Source organism: Sparus aurata, chromosome 17 (genome assembly GCF_900880675.1).
Source record: "Sparus aurata chromosome 17, fSpaAur1.1, whole genome shotgun sequence".
NCBI lineage: Eukaryota > Metazoa > Chordata > Actinopteri > Spariformes > Sparidae > Sparus > Sparus aurata.
The window spans coordinates 25,497,708-25,513,843 of NC_044203.1; the positions used below are offsets into that span (position 1 = coordinate 25,497,708).

Sequence of the window (16,136 nt, forward strand, 5' to 3'; positions counted from 1 at the left end):
ATACTTCAGGGCTCTGTGACATCACTGTTGGCTGTGGCTACAGGTCAATAAAGCATGTGTCTGACCTGATGCATAGTGGTGCTGGGTGTAGCCAGAGATGAAAAAGGGTTGTGCTTTCCACCAGAGAGGACAGATAAACGCTTACTTTTAGATTATTTTTAACATTAGAAGAGATACAAGTGAAACATCTGCCCACCATAAACTTCCAGTCTGGTGGTTCCTCTCTTGAAGCTTAATTGGCGAAGTTTCAGGAGCAGGACCACACCTCAACAGCGCCAACTTCCGCATTTCTATAAATAACCACCTGACCCTCTCATCTGCTTCGCTCTCGTATTCTGCGCTCTCGCACCCAGAAACGAGATCACGCGACATCGCCTCGCCCGAGCACATCCAAGCTTTTGTACGAGCAACATCAGGCTCTACTCACCTCATCATGGACTTCGTATCACTATTCCCGTCGGACAATCTTTCAGACGAGATGAGGATCACCATTCATCTGAAGCCGACTACTCTCCCGTCACCTCCGTACCCGAGGACCCGATTCCAGTGGCCCAACAGCCGGCTAGGACGCGAGCGGGTCCGAAGAGCACCAACTTCGTCTCATCCATGGTTCGTCTCCCGCCTGGTTCATCTCTCCTCAACATCCAAGATTATCATAGTTCGCCCGACGACTCTCCCGTGTCTCCCAGCCCACCTCCTTCCGCAGCAAAGAGAGGACGAGGAATTTCCGGAACAGAAAGTCACCGTCGCTGCAGTTCGCCACAGTTCGCCGACTCCTTCACCTCCAAGAAGCGAAGCCTCCCGCCATCGTTCCGCCAACACCGGCCGAACAACTCGCCGGTCACAACGTCTCCACGCTCCGGTGAGTTCCCCCGACCGGCTTTCATCTTCTACAGTCACCGATTGGACAGTAGCCGCTCCCCAGAAAACTTTAAACGGCAAATGAATTCTGTTTAACCGAATGGACTATAAAGCCAAACTTTCTCCACACGCATGTGTGCTTCTTCCGTCAACACCAGCTCTCTTCCGGGTGACGTCATCACGCGCACGCAACACACCGCGACGTCGACGCTCCTGTTAAAAGGGACAGTACAATTAAATACTACAGCCCAAAGACAGCAGAAAGCTCATAGACAACAGAAAGTGCAGCAGTAAAAGTGGAGACAGAGATCCTCAGCCAGATCAAATGACTCTAGAGTTTCTGCTACCACCTCTCGTCATCACTCCACTCCAAAGGGAGTGCCCAGATGGATTTCAGGACCCTCCAATCCCCATCAGGATTTTCATCATCGACACTAGCAACCTACAACATCTAGGGCAACGTCATGGTGCCCACTGCCATCCAGTTCTAGCCACCACAACAGCCAATCTTCGAAAAATAAATAAATAAACTCATGGCTGTTCGTTCCGTTAACACCAGATCGCTTCCAGGTGACGTCATCACACACAGCCCTACAGGCAGTGACGTCTGCGCTCTTGTTAAAGGGACAGTACAATCAAATGACAAAGCCCAAAGAAAACAAAGAGCAGCAGCAAAAGCAGAGACAGAGATCCTCTGCCAGATCAAACAACTCCAGAGTTTCCGCCACCACTTCTCGCATCACTACACTCCAGAGGGAGCGCCCAGATAGATTCCAGGACCCTCCAACTTCTATCAGGATTATCATCATCAGCTACAGCAACCTACAACCTCAAGGGCAAACGCCACAGTGCCCACCGCCATCCAGTTCCGGCCATCACCGCAGCTAAACTTTGCGGAGGCTCCTGGCACAGGGATGCCAGTGCCCCCTACAGCCCACTGCTAACAACCACAGCAGCCTGTTTCAGCGGAGGATCTTGGCACCGGGATGCCAGCGCCCTCTGCTTCCTGTGTCCAGCAACCACAGCAGCTCGCTTCAACCGGGGCTCCTGGCACCGAGATGCCAGCGTCCCCTGCTTCCTGTTTCCAGCAACCACAGCAGCTCGCTTCAACCAGGGCTCCTGGCACCGAGATGCCAGCGCCCTCTGCTTCCTGTGTCCAGCAACCACAGCAGCTCGCTTCAACTGGGGCCCCTGGCACTGAGACGCCAGTGCCCTCTGCTCCTGTTTCCAGCAACCACAGCAGCTCGCTTCAACCGGGGCTCCGGTCTGTATATAAAAATTACTGTCAATTCTTGCACTACATCATGTAAATATGTACTTCGATGCTATTTTCTCCCCCTTTTTAATTATAGTGTCTATTCTATTGTCTATTGTGCTATTGCGCTGTTCTCGTAATATTCTGCCGCGACAACAAATTTCCCCGTCTGCGGGACATTAAAGGATTCTGATTCTGATTCTGATCCTGGCACCGAGATGCCAGAGCCCTCTGCTTCCTGTTTCCAGCAACCACAGCAGCTCGCTTCAACCGGGGCTCCTGGCACCGAGATGCCAGCGCCCCCCTACTTCCCGTTTCAAGCAACCACAGCAGCTTGATCAACCGGGGCTCCCAGCACCGAGATGACAGCACCCCCTGCTTCCCATTTCAAGCAACCACAGCAGCTTAATCAACCGGGGCTCCCGGCACCGAGATGTCAGCACCCCCCTGCTTCCCGTTTCAAGCAACCACAGCAGCTCGCTTCAACTGGGGCTCCTGGCACCGAGATGCCAGCACCCCCTGCTTCCCGTTTCAAGCAACCACAGCTGCTCGCTTCAACCGGGGCTCCTGGCACCGAGATGCCAGCACCCTCTGGCGCCTATTTCCAGCAACCACAGCAGATTGCTTCAACCAGGGCTCCTGGCACCGGGATGCCAGCGCCCTCTGCTTCCTGTTTCCATCAACAACAGCACCTCCCTTCAACCAAGTCTCCCGGCACCAAGATGCCAGTGCCCTCTGCCGCCTAATTCCAGCAACCACAGCACCTCGCTTCAACCGGGGCTCCTGGCACCGGGTGCCAGCACCCTATGCCGGGATGCAGGGAGCTTCTATCTCCCAGCTCCATCAGTCCCAGCAGCTCATGTCGGCTGGGGTCGTCAGCACCGGGATGCCGGCACCTGTTCTTCCCCCTCAACAGGCAACCACTAATTTCACTTTATACACAGCTACCCACACTGGGCCGCACAAAAAACCAAACAAGAGCTTCAGCCTTCTCTCGCCTGTTGTCGGCAGCTCCACCAGCACCCATACCTCCAGAACAGATGTCATCTACCCCTTCTGTCATCTTCCCGTAATCAACGGCGTATATAAGAAAGGCAGGCCGTCATGCACCAAGGAGGTTGTTCGATTTGCAACGGCTTCAACAGTACCAGATGCACCGTGTCCCAGTGCCACTTCCTCCACGTTTACTCCTTCTGCAGCAGGGGCCACGCCCACCCCGAATGCCCGTACAACCTACCTCGCCAAAGCTAGTTTCTCATAAAGGACTTGAAGAAGGTCTTCACCCCGGACTCCACACAATCATCTATCTCTTTTGAAATCAAAAATCTTCAGTCGACCATAACCGAGCCAGATTCAGTTGACCGCACGCTCGCTAAGGAAGTTAAGGAAGGTCCAGGAACAGACCAGTGCTCTTAAAGTCCTCCCTATTCATCCCAACTTCTGCCGTTTCTTCAGCATCCATTGGCGTGGTATATATTACTTCGCCGTTAGGCTCACCTTTGGTCGCAAAGCAGCCTAAACTCTTCGACACCCCACCTGAAGCCCTCAGCTGGATCCAGTCTAACAATTTCCCCCCACCACATCGCCACCCGCTTCCGGCCTGATTACCCTGACTTCAGTCTTCTCCAACCTCAGGGTCCCATCGTCGCAGAGAAAACAGAGGGCCCCTCCACATCCCTTGAGTTTCTCGGAATCATTCTTGATACTAACAAGTTTTAGACTTCATTCCCGGTCGGAAAGCTCAGCCGAACCTTCCTCCGCGCCGCACCAAACGTCAACTTCTGTCCCTTCCGTCCCATCACTCTTGACCTCCATCGCCCTGGATAGCTCGAGCCTTGCTGAAATCTGTCCGTGACTCAACCCTATCACCAACTGGAACGGAGTCACTTTCTTTTACGATGACCAACCAACTAACCCACATGACATCCATCTGTACAGCGATGCTGCTCCTTAGGCCGGTTTTGGGGGTTTCTACAAAGGAAGATGGCTTGCGGCAGAATCGCCCCCGAAGCTCGCTAATGAATGCCAGAAGTTCAGAAGCTTGGCACCTCACGCAGATACCTTCCCTACGCCAGTTGGGCGTCGACATTCAACTCGTAAATCCTGCGCTTATACCCCTGATAAGCGACTACCAGAGCTCCACCATCAACAGCCTATCACCCTCGACCCTCTCTTCCTACTGGACAGCTTGGAAAGCCTCCATTACTTTCACGACCAATACAACACAACCTTTCCGTCATTCGATCTCATCACCACGACTTCTTTCAGTACTTACGCCCATTCCTCATGACAAATCACGCACCACCAAGCTTACCTTAGCGGTATCAGCTTCTTTCCAAGACAATAACCGGCTGTTCGTTAACAGTTCGTTAAGCCCTCGCCGTCTTCCTCTTAATGCCAACTTGCCGTTAATCTGCCTCCACACAATCCGTTCCGGGTACGGCACTCCTCAAGTCGCCCAAACCCTGGAAGCCATGTTCTTGCTTGCCTTTTGGCTTCCTCAGATGCTCCGAATTCACCTCCTCAACCATTCACTTCGACTCAAGCCGTCATGCTTGCATTTCTGACTTGTCTCGCTTTTCAGACGACACTATGGTGTTCCACTTAAAGCAAACCAAAACCAATCAATTTGGTCCGCCTACACCCGTCTTCTTCTTCAAGGTCCAATCACCACTGAATCCCTTCGAAACCCTCGCAAATTTCTTGCATTTCCGTAAATCTCACAACAACGACAGATCCTCTCTTCATCTCCGAATCCAGCCAAGTGGCTACTCGATTCTGGTTCCACCATCACTTTCGCCGGGTGCTCTCATTGTCTGGTATTTTGCGCGACAACTACTCTGGGCACTCCTTCAGAATCGGAGCTGCCACTTCAGCCTCCCGTAATGGCTTCCCAGAACACTTCATACATCTCATAGGCCGCTGGTCCTCCCAAAAGTACCACCGTTACATCTGTTCAGATCTCTAAGATCTCAGATCCGCTCAATCTCTTCTCAAGTAACTGGAGGTTTTTGGGGGTCCGTCGCTGCCCGGGAGCGGCGGCGGATTCTCTACAAGAATCCCCACAACGCACTCGAAGAACTCAAAAGAACCAAGATCTTCGACACTTCGTTTTCCTTTGTCACTAATAAATCCTTAAACGCATCTCGTTGATGGTGTGGTCCTTGCTAGTGAATTGAAGCTTAATTGGCGAAGTTTCAGGAGCAGGACCACACCTCAACAGCGCCAACTTCCGCATTTCTATAAATAACCACCTAACCCTCTCATCTGCTTCGCTCTCGTATTCTGCACCCCTCCCCCCCACCCCATTTCTCTCTGTCTGTTTCTTCTTTCTCTCCTCTCCTTCGTAGGTCCATGAGGGGGGTCCGTCGCTGCCCGGGAGCGGCGGCGGATTCTCTACAAGAATCCCCACAACGCACTCGAAGAACTCAAAAGAACCAAGATCTTCGACACTTCGTTTTCCTTTGTCACTAATAAATCCTTAAACGCATCTCGTTGATGGTGTGGTCCTTGCTAGTGAATTTGATGATTCTCCCTGTGGTATAATGACAATGTTGTATTCTCCACTGTCACTGAGAACCACATTCCTGAGCTCCAGAGATCCAGTAGAATTGAAGAGGGTGACCCTGCCTTCATAGCCTGCAGCAGCATTAGTACCTGTAGCAATTATAAGTTTGCTACTAAATTGCCATTCCACAACTTTCACAGGTTGTTCTGGTGCATTCAGCGTTGTGATGAACATCACTGTCCCTCCCAATGCTGCATTCAGAGGACCGTCCGGCTACACACCAGCTCCTTTGGTTAAACCTGGAACACACAGTTACAGGTCTGAGAACAACTCTAATAAGTCGAGTATTTTGCAAAATGAAGCACAGGGACAAAATATCCTTAAATACAACCACTATCACACAAAACCTCTGAATAAAGCTAAGCTGCTTGCAAACTTGCTAATCAGCTGAAATGACTTGTTCAGTTTGTCAAAAAATAAAGCCGCCAAGGATCCTCATCAGTCCATCACGTTATGAAAATTAGTCTTATCTCAACGATAGAAAATGTAGATCACAACAACAGACAACTAATTCTCCTCTAACAGAGAGAGGAAGACCCTAAATTTTCTGTTGTGCTTAAAAAAAAACATGTTTTCTGAATGTTTGATAGTAACTCAGTTCTGTAACTGATATTTCTGTCATAATGTCTGTGCGTATGCTACAGTACAGGTAGAAGTTGTGCTTCTATATGAGGCTTTTGTATACTGCTGCTTGTGTTGTTACAATATATCTTTTCTGAATAGACTTAATTTGATGATGACAATGGTATAAGTTATTAATTCATCAAACAACAGTCACATAGTACAGACATTTCTGAGAGGACAGTCCACTGTTATGTAAATCCATTAATGTTGATGCAGTTACACATCAATTATTGATGGTTATTTAAAGAAATACGTGAATAAAGATTTGTATCAAATGATGAAAGCTCACCTGAGATGACTCCCAAGATGATTTCCATTTCATCTGCAGTATCACCGAGTATGAGAAGAGAGAAGAGGATCACACTACTTCACTTTCCCCTCTCTAGTTTCTGCATAATGGATACAGATTTCAATTTATGATTGTAGTACAGTGAAGGACTGAGCAATAGAGACTTACCCATCAACATACCTCTGATCAGTGATCAACAGGCTTTATAATCACTAGTCATGCTGGTACTGAACAGTGAAACAGTCATAGCGGATTTACTGTAAATTTGCTATGTATTTCATATTGAGGTAAAGACATGAAAACTGATCACAGGTATTTCAGGCCATATGTATCAAGCAAACTTTCATCCCCTTGTGTCTTGAAGTGTTTCTCATTCCCTACACTACAGTCTCAGGGGATGTTGAATAATTCATACTGCTTAGTAAATCACACAAAGACCACCAGAGTGTTTAGCATACAAAGGTGCTCTGCATGAAAGATTTAGCTCATTATTCAGGCATTTTGCAGCATAGATTAGGACAAGATTCGTGAAATGACTACTACCCTAACATGTATAAAGAGCGCTGTTGAAGTCTGATCATTTGTGTAACAGCCATTACATATGTATGGATGATTTGATTTGTTTATGTGTTGTAATGCTCCTTTTAGAATACTAGATGGTGTTTTGGTACAGGAAACAGGAAACATATAAGTGAGTTCACCAGGACAGGTGGAGGGTTTTTTTTTTTTGTGGTTCGAATAAAAACTCTTGCAAGTTACAAAGTCTCTCTAGTGGCTTTGAGTAACAATTGTCACCACAAATTCAAGTAAATAACGATAGGATACCTTTGTACATACAGTTTTATTGACATAGTGCACTTTAAATCTCCTTTCTCACACAGTTGCCAGTGTTAGGATATTATATTTAAACAACATTATATATTCAATTGCTGTCAGAACCACATGGAATAGATAACATTATTATCATGTGCATCATTTTTGCATAATGTCTTGTCTCAACCAAATAATTTCCACTTTTCAATACTGAGGTTGAAGCATAAGCGATCAATGAAAGTAAGATTAGGTATACACTGTCAAAATAAGAAAGTACACAAAATATATTTATAACAAAAAAGTCATTTCAATGCTTCAAATATCAAACAACACATAATTGAATACACATTCATCACTATTTATTAAAAGCAGAAGAAGAACAGTTTCTTTTTACTCAGCTGTTCATGTGCAATAAAGGCAAGTGGACTTATTTTCAAATAAACATATTTTATATTCATAATACAGTAAACGTAAAGGGACTCTAAATTGTCACCCAGATCCAAAATGATAGCGTTATCTCTCAATTTCTGTCAAAAATAACAATCATTATGCATCAGAGAAAACTGTATTCCTCAACCTTCTATTGTTTGCTGTTTCTGTTTCCCTCAAGCTACCAAACTGTGTGTCCTTATCTCTCTCATTCTAGTTTTATCCTTCTTCTTCTCTCTTTTTTCTCAGGCTCCATTCTCCTGGACCATCAGTGGCCCAGGAGCCTCTCTTTCTCCTGATGCCTCACACAGATGTTGGATCTGTATTGTCGCCCCTTTGGGTGCCCTTCATGGATTATCATTCACTTCGCCAGTCATCAAAATTGGTATATGCCATTGCTTGCTAATCTGCTTTGTGTGGCCTGTCCTCTTCCAGGCCACCGCGGCAGTGAGGAGGTTGTATAAACAAAGGTACCGACTTGGCGAAACATTTAGCTGCTCAGTTCCTCCTGGATCAGTAAAAAAAAATGTTATAATCTAAATGTATCTGAAACTCTTTCATTGTAATCTGTGATTTTGATTGCCTATTCTGTCAGTGTGACATCTGTTGCATCCCACCTCTTTGTTTCCTAGTAAATCAAGGATTTAGGCAGAAGAGGCTTTGTACACTGTGCAGATTGTAAAGTCTGTTGAAGCATTGTGATTTTTGCCTCCAAGTAGTCAAAGAGACAATAAATGCAGCTTTAAGCATATTTTCATATTTCTGGGTGTCAAAAATAACACATTCAGATACACTGATAATCAATTCAACTGGATAATCTAAAGATGGAAGAGAAAAAGCTGAAATTCTAAACAAATTGGTGTCACTTCTTCTTGGTGCAGGTCAAGATGATTTGATTTTCTGATCACCTTCAAGACATAAAAGGAAAAAAGAGATTTAAGTAAACAGTTGTTGTTTGAGGCATGATTTTCAGTACTGAGTAAAAAGCAATAGTTGGCCCATAGTAATTTTAACATATTCAAAACTTACCCTCAAGCGAAAGACATTTGAGTTTATGTGTGCTCATATCCCGATGCAACTTTTACTGTTCATTGTACAGTTTGCCTAATGTAATGTATGATGTCTGGCTTGTATTACTGTGAAGGCTTTTCAAGCCAGGCTTAGAACTATATAGAGAATATATTGCAACACTAGCAAAGTTTTGTTGTCACAGATCAACATGGTTCTGGTTTCACATTTTCTCTCACCTCTATCTGCGCTCTTCCTTCACAATATACTTTGGATTTAAAATGAACTTTCAACTTTGCTAGCTGAGTCTCTCTTTTTCTTGGGTCCAATCCAGGTGTTACTGAGCTATTATAATTACCACTTTACTGACTGATTCTTGAAGAATAGAAAAAGGCTCCTGGTTTACACCTTAAAGCTATTTTCCACTTACATTTTGGTATAGAGGTAGTACCCTCCACCACCAGCTGCTGCACAGACAGCCAAACACGCAATTACTATTCCAGCGATGCAACCAGCCGAAGAGCCTGATGTTTTACCTTGGATGGCTGAAAAAAAGAAGAGGTGGTGAGAAATGGATAGGCTAAATTTACTGTTTTATGGGTTGGGGTCAGTTGGTTAAGAGTTTTGCTTTTGCAGCCATTGCTGTATCATGAAATTAATTTAATATAAAATCTACTACAACTTCCCTTTCGGTAAATTGCAACACCCAGGAGTATCAAGAAAATCTGATCAACACAATCTTGGTACCTGTTACAGTCACTTGATGCACCGCTGATGATCTTCTCTCAGTTATTTTGTTCATGGCTTGACAGGTGTAGTTGCCACTGTCAGAAAACCCAGTGAAGACTTTAGTGAACACAGAAGAATTGTGTATCTCTGTCCCATTTAGTGTCCAGGTGTAACTAGCAGATGGTTCAGACTTAGCAGAGCAGGTTAATGATACGGTTTTGCCAAAATCGATCTTGCTTGGGCCTTCGATTTGAACATTTTCCGGTCCATCTGAAAAACAGATTTTTGATATTATAGAAGCACAAATAATAAAGAATGTGAAGCTTGTTCAATCGATGATTTCAAAGTTTAAAATCTTATGTTGAACAAAACATTGTTATGGCACACATCATTCTGAGCAGTAAATGTAAACTCTACAGTTACTTACAGTTAACAATCATGATGTACTGAGCTTTATCGTTGCTGACAGGATTGCTGATTTCACAAGAATATTTTCCACTGTCTATTTCGGACAGACTTTTAAAGGACAGAACTCTGTTCTCCTCATAAAGTGCCATGTTGTCAGTCAGGATCAGATCTGAATCATCCTTCTTCCACAGACTGGTAAAGATGGAGCCAGCAGCAGCATCACATGTTAAGTTAACAGAGTTCCCCTCAATCGGCAGGTTTGTTGATGGTGTGACAGCAGTGCCTGATATTCTCTCTGTTGGGAAAAAGATCATGGATTTTGCGTGAAAATATGAAAACAGGAACAAAGTAACTCAGCTATCTACAAGTATCATCATTGCAAACAATTATATGAATTGTTTCTTTTTGCTCGACTCTTCTGTATCCATGTTTTTTCGTACAATCTATCAATGTATTTAAACCCACCTAGCACAGTTACAGCTGAAGACTGAGATGTTTCATATCTCAGCGTTTTGTTGTTAAAGGCCTGACAGCTGTAGTTTCCACTCTGACTCATCTGAATGTTCACCAGTTTGAACTCTGGTCCAGTATCATTCAGGTATGCTCCATTCAGAAGCCAGTAAAACTGGGCTGCAGGTCTGGAGACAGCTGAGCAGGACAGGCTGATGTTTGAACCTTCCAGGTAGTATCCCTTTGACACCTTTACGTTCAAGTTTACATTTTCTGGTCCATCTGAATATAGGGGTTAAAACAACAGCAACAAAAGAAAAAAACAAAACAACATTCAATGTTAGGAAAATAAAGGTGCTAGGCGTTTGGCATGCAGATTTACTCAGAGGCATAAGAACTGATTCATATGCACAATTACATGACTAACACTTTCTGAATGGCACTGATTGTAAAATGATTTAGTTGGCACTGTGCTGTAGATTACAGTGATACTGTACCAGATCACACATGGTTAAAACGGTTTCCTAGTATTTAATGCAAACAATTGAGGATCATGCAGATGTTGTCAAACAAATTACTGAACAGGCAGGATAACTCACAGCTGATGGAGAGGGTTAGTGGTTCACTGGTATCACTGTTTACTGGATTGAACACATGACACTCATACGGTCCCTGGTCATAGCGGGTCACATTGACTATAGTGAGGGTGGCGCCTCCGTCAGTGAGCTGAACTCTGTCACTTTGTATAACTTCAGAGCTGCTGTTCAGCCAGAGGAAAGAGAGAGATATTCCAGAGGCGGAGCATTTTAGACTGATGGAGCTGTTGAACTCCACCAAGTCTGTGCTGCTGGGAGTTACCATTACATTGGAGAGTGGCTCTGTGGGTGGAAAACAAAAAGGTTTTATAATATTCCATCACATAATAAAGACAGAGAACCACTGCAGTGTAATAAAAGAATAATTGACTGGCTGATAGCTCTGATAATTTTTGATTACTATAATAAAGCGTTTATTCGTGAAGTCACATCTCTGAGTCCTCAGTAACAATCCTGTGACTTAATATCCATTTTCCAAACAGTGGAAAAACATTTCCTGGTGAGTACTTCCCCAGGTGGCGTTTTTTGGCTACTCCCGTAGTGCCCCTCACTATGAGGGCAAGAACCATAATCCATGAAATGCAAACACAAAAGCACAAACCAAAAGCAAATGACCAAATCAAAAAGGCAAGGGTATAAACTAGGAACAACACAGGAAATCGGGGATGAAAAGCTAGAAACATATCACAAGTATGTGGGAACAGGAGAGTCAGGATCAGACCTAGGGAGACTAAACCGACAAATTAACAGAAGGAGGTAGGGATAATTTGACACAGGTGAAACACATCAGAGAGGTGCAGACCATGAGGAAAAATAAACAAAGGGATGAGGAAGCGAGACATGACATAGGATCATATAATTTCAAAATGAAACAGCAAATAACAAAACCACAAACCAGCCAGTATTGTATGATAACAATGATGTATTGTAGTGACATAAACCATACAAATCACATAATTGAAAACCCCACAAATAACTGCAAAACAAATACAGTGCCATAACCTTTTTCTAAGTCCTGCTCTAGAGCTATTTGATTAAGACATGAGAGGACTTGAGGTTTGACCTATTAAAGATTGATTTCCTTATGACAAGCTTGACCCAGTTTGAGCCATAAAATTTCCAGAGCAATAAAACAGATATGGCTGATGTGGCTGTGCCACACATCTTAAGAGAATGGCTAAAGTCAGGTAGATGTAATGCAAAAACACCTTCTGAATCTAATGTTTTTCTCCTGATGCAATTGACACTTTTCAAAAAAGTTTTCACGCACTACACGTCTATTTTCTCATGCAGTGAAAAATAAATTAATATCTGATAACATCAGATATGAAAAAGGATACAGACAGCACACAGACAGACAAGATAGCAGTGTCATTCAGATCATCAGGGGGAAGTGAGAAATATACACAAATAGTTAACACTGTACATGGTTTTCAACTCGTTCCCATACTACACAAACAAATCTCATGTCCCAGCATTGCTGTATAAGCTGTCTGGTTTTCATATTTAAAGTGCGTCCTGTCTGCTTCTGTGTCTGAGGTGCGTCTTACCTCTCATCATCTTATTGAACATAATTTTTCAACTGATTTCAAACTGTACACCACATTAAACATGTTGACGGCAAACATGTCAAATTTGACAAATTCAGTAAACATTAACTAGTAGGCTTCTTCTTTGGGGTAAAAAGAAAGTGGAGCAAGTACAATAACTACAATTTTGACAATCTATGACTGGAGGGTGTCAGGTTAGGTTGATCTCTCAGTTTAGGCTATGTACAAATGTACTTCAGGGTTCTGTGACATCACTTTTGGTTGTGGCAACAGGTCAATAAAGCATGTGTCTGACCTGATGCATCAGTGGTGCTGGTTGTAGCCAGAGATGAAAAAGGGTTGTGCTTTTCACCAGAGAGGACAGATAAACACTTACTTTCAGACACTATTTAGCTGATGTACATCGGCAGTAAAAGAGATACAAGTGAAAAATCTGCTCACCATAAACTTCCAGTCTGATGGTTCCTTCCAGTATTGATCCTCCCTGTGGTATAATGAGAACTCTGTATTCTCCACTGTCACTCAGAACCAGATTCCTGAGCTCCAGAGAACCAGTAGAAATGAAGAGGGTGACCCTGCCTTAACAGTCTGCAGTAGCATTAGTATTTGTACTGATTATACTTTGGTCACCAAATTTCCATTCCACAAATGTAAAGGGTTTTTCTTGTGGAGTCAGTGTTGTGGTGAACACCATTGTCCCTCCCAGTGTTGCATTCAGAGGACCGTCTGGCAACACACCAGCTCCTTTGGTTAAACCTGGAACACACAGTCATAGGTCTGAGAACAACTCTAATAATTTCATTGTTTTTGCAAAATGAACCACAATTTCTTAAATCACAACCACTATCACACAAAACCTCTAAATAAAGCTAAGCTGATTGTCAACTTGCTAACCAGCTGAAATGATGTGTTCAGTTTGTCCACAAAAAAAACAAAAAACGCCAAGGATCCTCATCAGTCCATCACATCATGAAAACTAGTGTCATCTCACCAAAAGAAAATGTTGATCACAACACCAGACAATTAATTCTCATCTAACAGAGAGAGGAAGACCCTTCATTTTCTGTTGTAGTAAAAAAAAAAAAGATATTGCTTTCTGAATGTCTGATAGTAATTCAGTTTTGTAACTGATATTTCTGTCATAATGTGTTTGTGTGTACGGTACAGTACAGGTAGGGGTTGTGCTTCTATATGAGGCCTCTGTATACTGCTGCTTGTGTTGCAATAATATATGTTTTCTGAAAAGACTTAATTTGATCATGACAGGTGAACAACTCAATATAATTCATCAAACACAACAGTCACATAGTACAGAACTTTCTGAGAGGAGAGTCCAGTGTTACATAAATCTATTAATGCTGTTACACACCAGTTATTGATGGATACTGTGGGGGAATTTTATGATTCTCCAAGATCACTCTCTCTCCAATCTATAGGAGGTAGATATGTCTACAGAACAGATGTCTGACAAACCAAGCCAAGGCTAAGCTAACTGTTTGTGTAAACCTCGTGAGGAGGCCTTCAATCTATCTATGATTACAGACTAAGTGTCTCACTTATTTTGCCTCTTAGTCCTCTCTTACTACAGGGGAGAGATTCTGCATCACCCCCCTTGCTATGTTTTTAAACAGATAACCATGATTGGAAGCACTGCCTCTTGAAGCTGTGAGATATTATATGGACACTTGGGCAGACTGGTGAAGATTATCATGGCAACACTCTGTCCGTGCAGACAGACGTGATGTTATGTTGCTCAGCATAAGTCATCGATGTCTCTGAGTCTTCTTCATCTCTCCTGAGCGGTCAAGTGAGCCGAAATTCCACAACAGATACATTTAGAGAAATACGTGAATAAAGATTTGTCTGCTGTATCAAGTTATGAAAGCTCACCTGAGATGACTCCCAGGACGATGAAGTGTATCACAGCTTTTTCCATTTCATTCGCAGTATCATCAAGTATAAGAAGATAGAAGAAGATCACACTACTTCACTACTTCACTGTCCCTTCTCTAGTTTCCGCATAATGGATGCAGATTTAAATTCATGACGGTAGTACAGGGAGGGACTGTGCGATAGGACCTCAGATCAATGATCAACTAGCTGGATAATCATTAATAAAGCCTGAACTGAACAGTGAAACATTCAACATCAATTAATTGGGAATTTGCTCTGTATTTCGTATTCAGGTGAAGACATGAGAACTGATGACAGTTGTGCATGAACGCGTTCAATGAACGATCGTTCATGAACTGATTCATATTTTGGGCAAACGTGAACTGAACATACGTCTTTCTGCCTGATGAACGTTATTGTGAACGCCTTCATTCTGGCGTTTGTGAACGGCGTGCTCTCACAGTTTAACTTCGCTCAAGACAGTGGCAGATTTCCATCGAGCCTTCCAGGCGAAAACCGGCTAAAACACACCAAGAACAGGTAGCGAAAAAAACACCCAATCTGGCTGTTGTGTATTAAAAGGACGCTGGACAAGAGGTTTGTGCACGCAACTTGCTTTACTTTTGGTCAAAACGAAATTTAACAATTTCAGACAGAAACAGCTGCATACCAAACATGCAGTGAGGCATTACGTAATCAACACAGATTAATTCGTCCTGAATGGACATAACACTGGCAACACCAGCTACCACAGAGTCGCACCCATCGCCGCATGCGTCATCAATGTGTAAAGCATGGAGGCAAGAACAAATGAAGGCAGCAGCACTACCTCAGACTCTGCCTCCTCTGCCTCCTGCCTCCACGGCATCTATGAGTGATGATAATATGTATGATTACTTAAAACTATTCTATGAAAACGTCAGTGATGATCCAGGTGGGAAAAATCTGACCTTTTTGAGTATACTTTGCCCGTCGGGTTTCAAGAAGCAACTCTGTACCTCAACAGTCTCAACAGCGAACCTGGAACGGCACATTTAGTTAGTTCAATGATTGAAATAATGCACCCAGCTAGCCTTTCAAGGTATGTGCGAGTGAATGAAAAATCTAAAGACACGGCAACGGCGAGCCAAAACAGATCCTCTACAACCCAAATCACATTAGAGGGATATTCCGGTGTAAGTTTAATCCATGGTCTAAATCACTGTGAAACTGTGTTAGACTCCCCCTCGAGAGATCAAGTTAGCAGACCGCTAATTTGCTGAGACCCTATTTCTACTGTTGCTGAAGTTTGGTGCTGTTCTGAGCATTATTTGTAGCTTTTTGGTGGCGGTTTATATTTGGACCCATTTACTGCAATGTATTGCTGTCATGCGGTCGTTTCTGAGGTTGATAAAACTCCGTAAATTAGCGTTCTGCTAACTTGATCTCTCAAGAGGGAGTCTAACACAGTTTCACGGTGATTTAGACCATGGACTAAATTTACACTGGAATATCCCTTTAAGGGCGTACAGTAGCAGCTCCGCTGTCTCCATCTCCCAGCCATAGCTGGACCACCTGGTTTTGCAGTATATTGTGGGAGAGCTGCAGTTTCAGTGTTAAAACTGACAGAACAATTGCTGTCTGTGGTTCTATATGGGCTTTGGCAATAATTTAGAAAAATAAT

At 43.7% G+C, this 16,136-nt stretch overlaps 1 pseudogene; it reads right to left on the minus strand.

Annotated features, from left to right (window-relative positions):
* Positions 1–8,743: 8,743 nt before the first annotated feature.
* On the minus strand, positions 8,744–14,516 carry LOC115567756 (carcinoembryonic antigen-related cell adhesion molecule 5-like; annotated as a pseudogene).
* Positions 14,517–16,136: the final 1,620 nt, after the last annotated feature.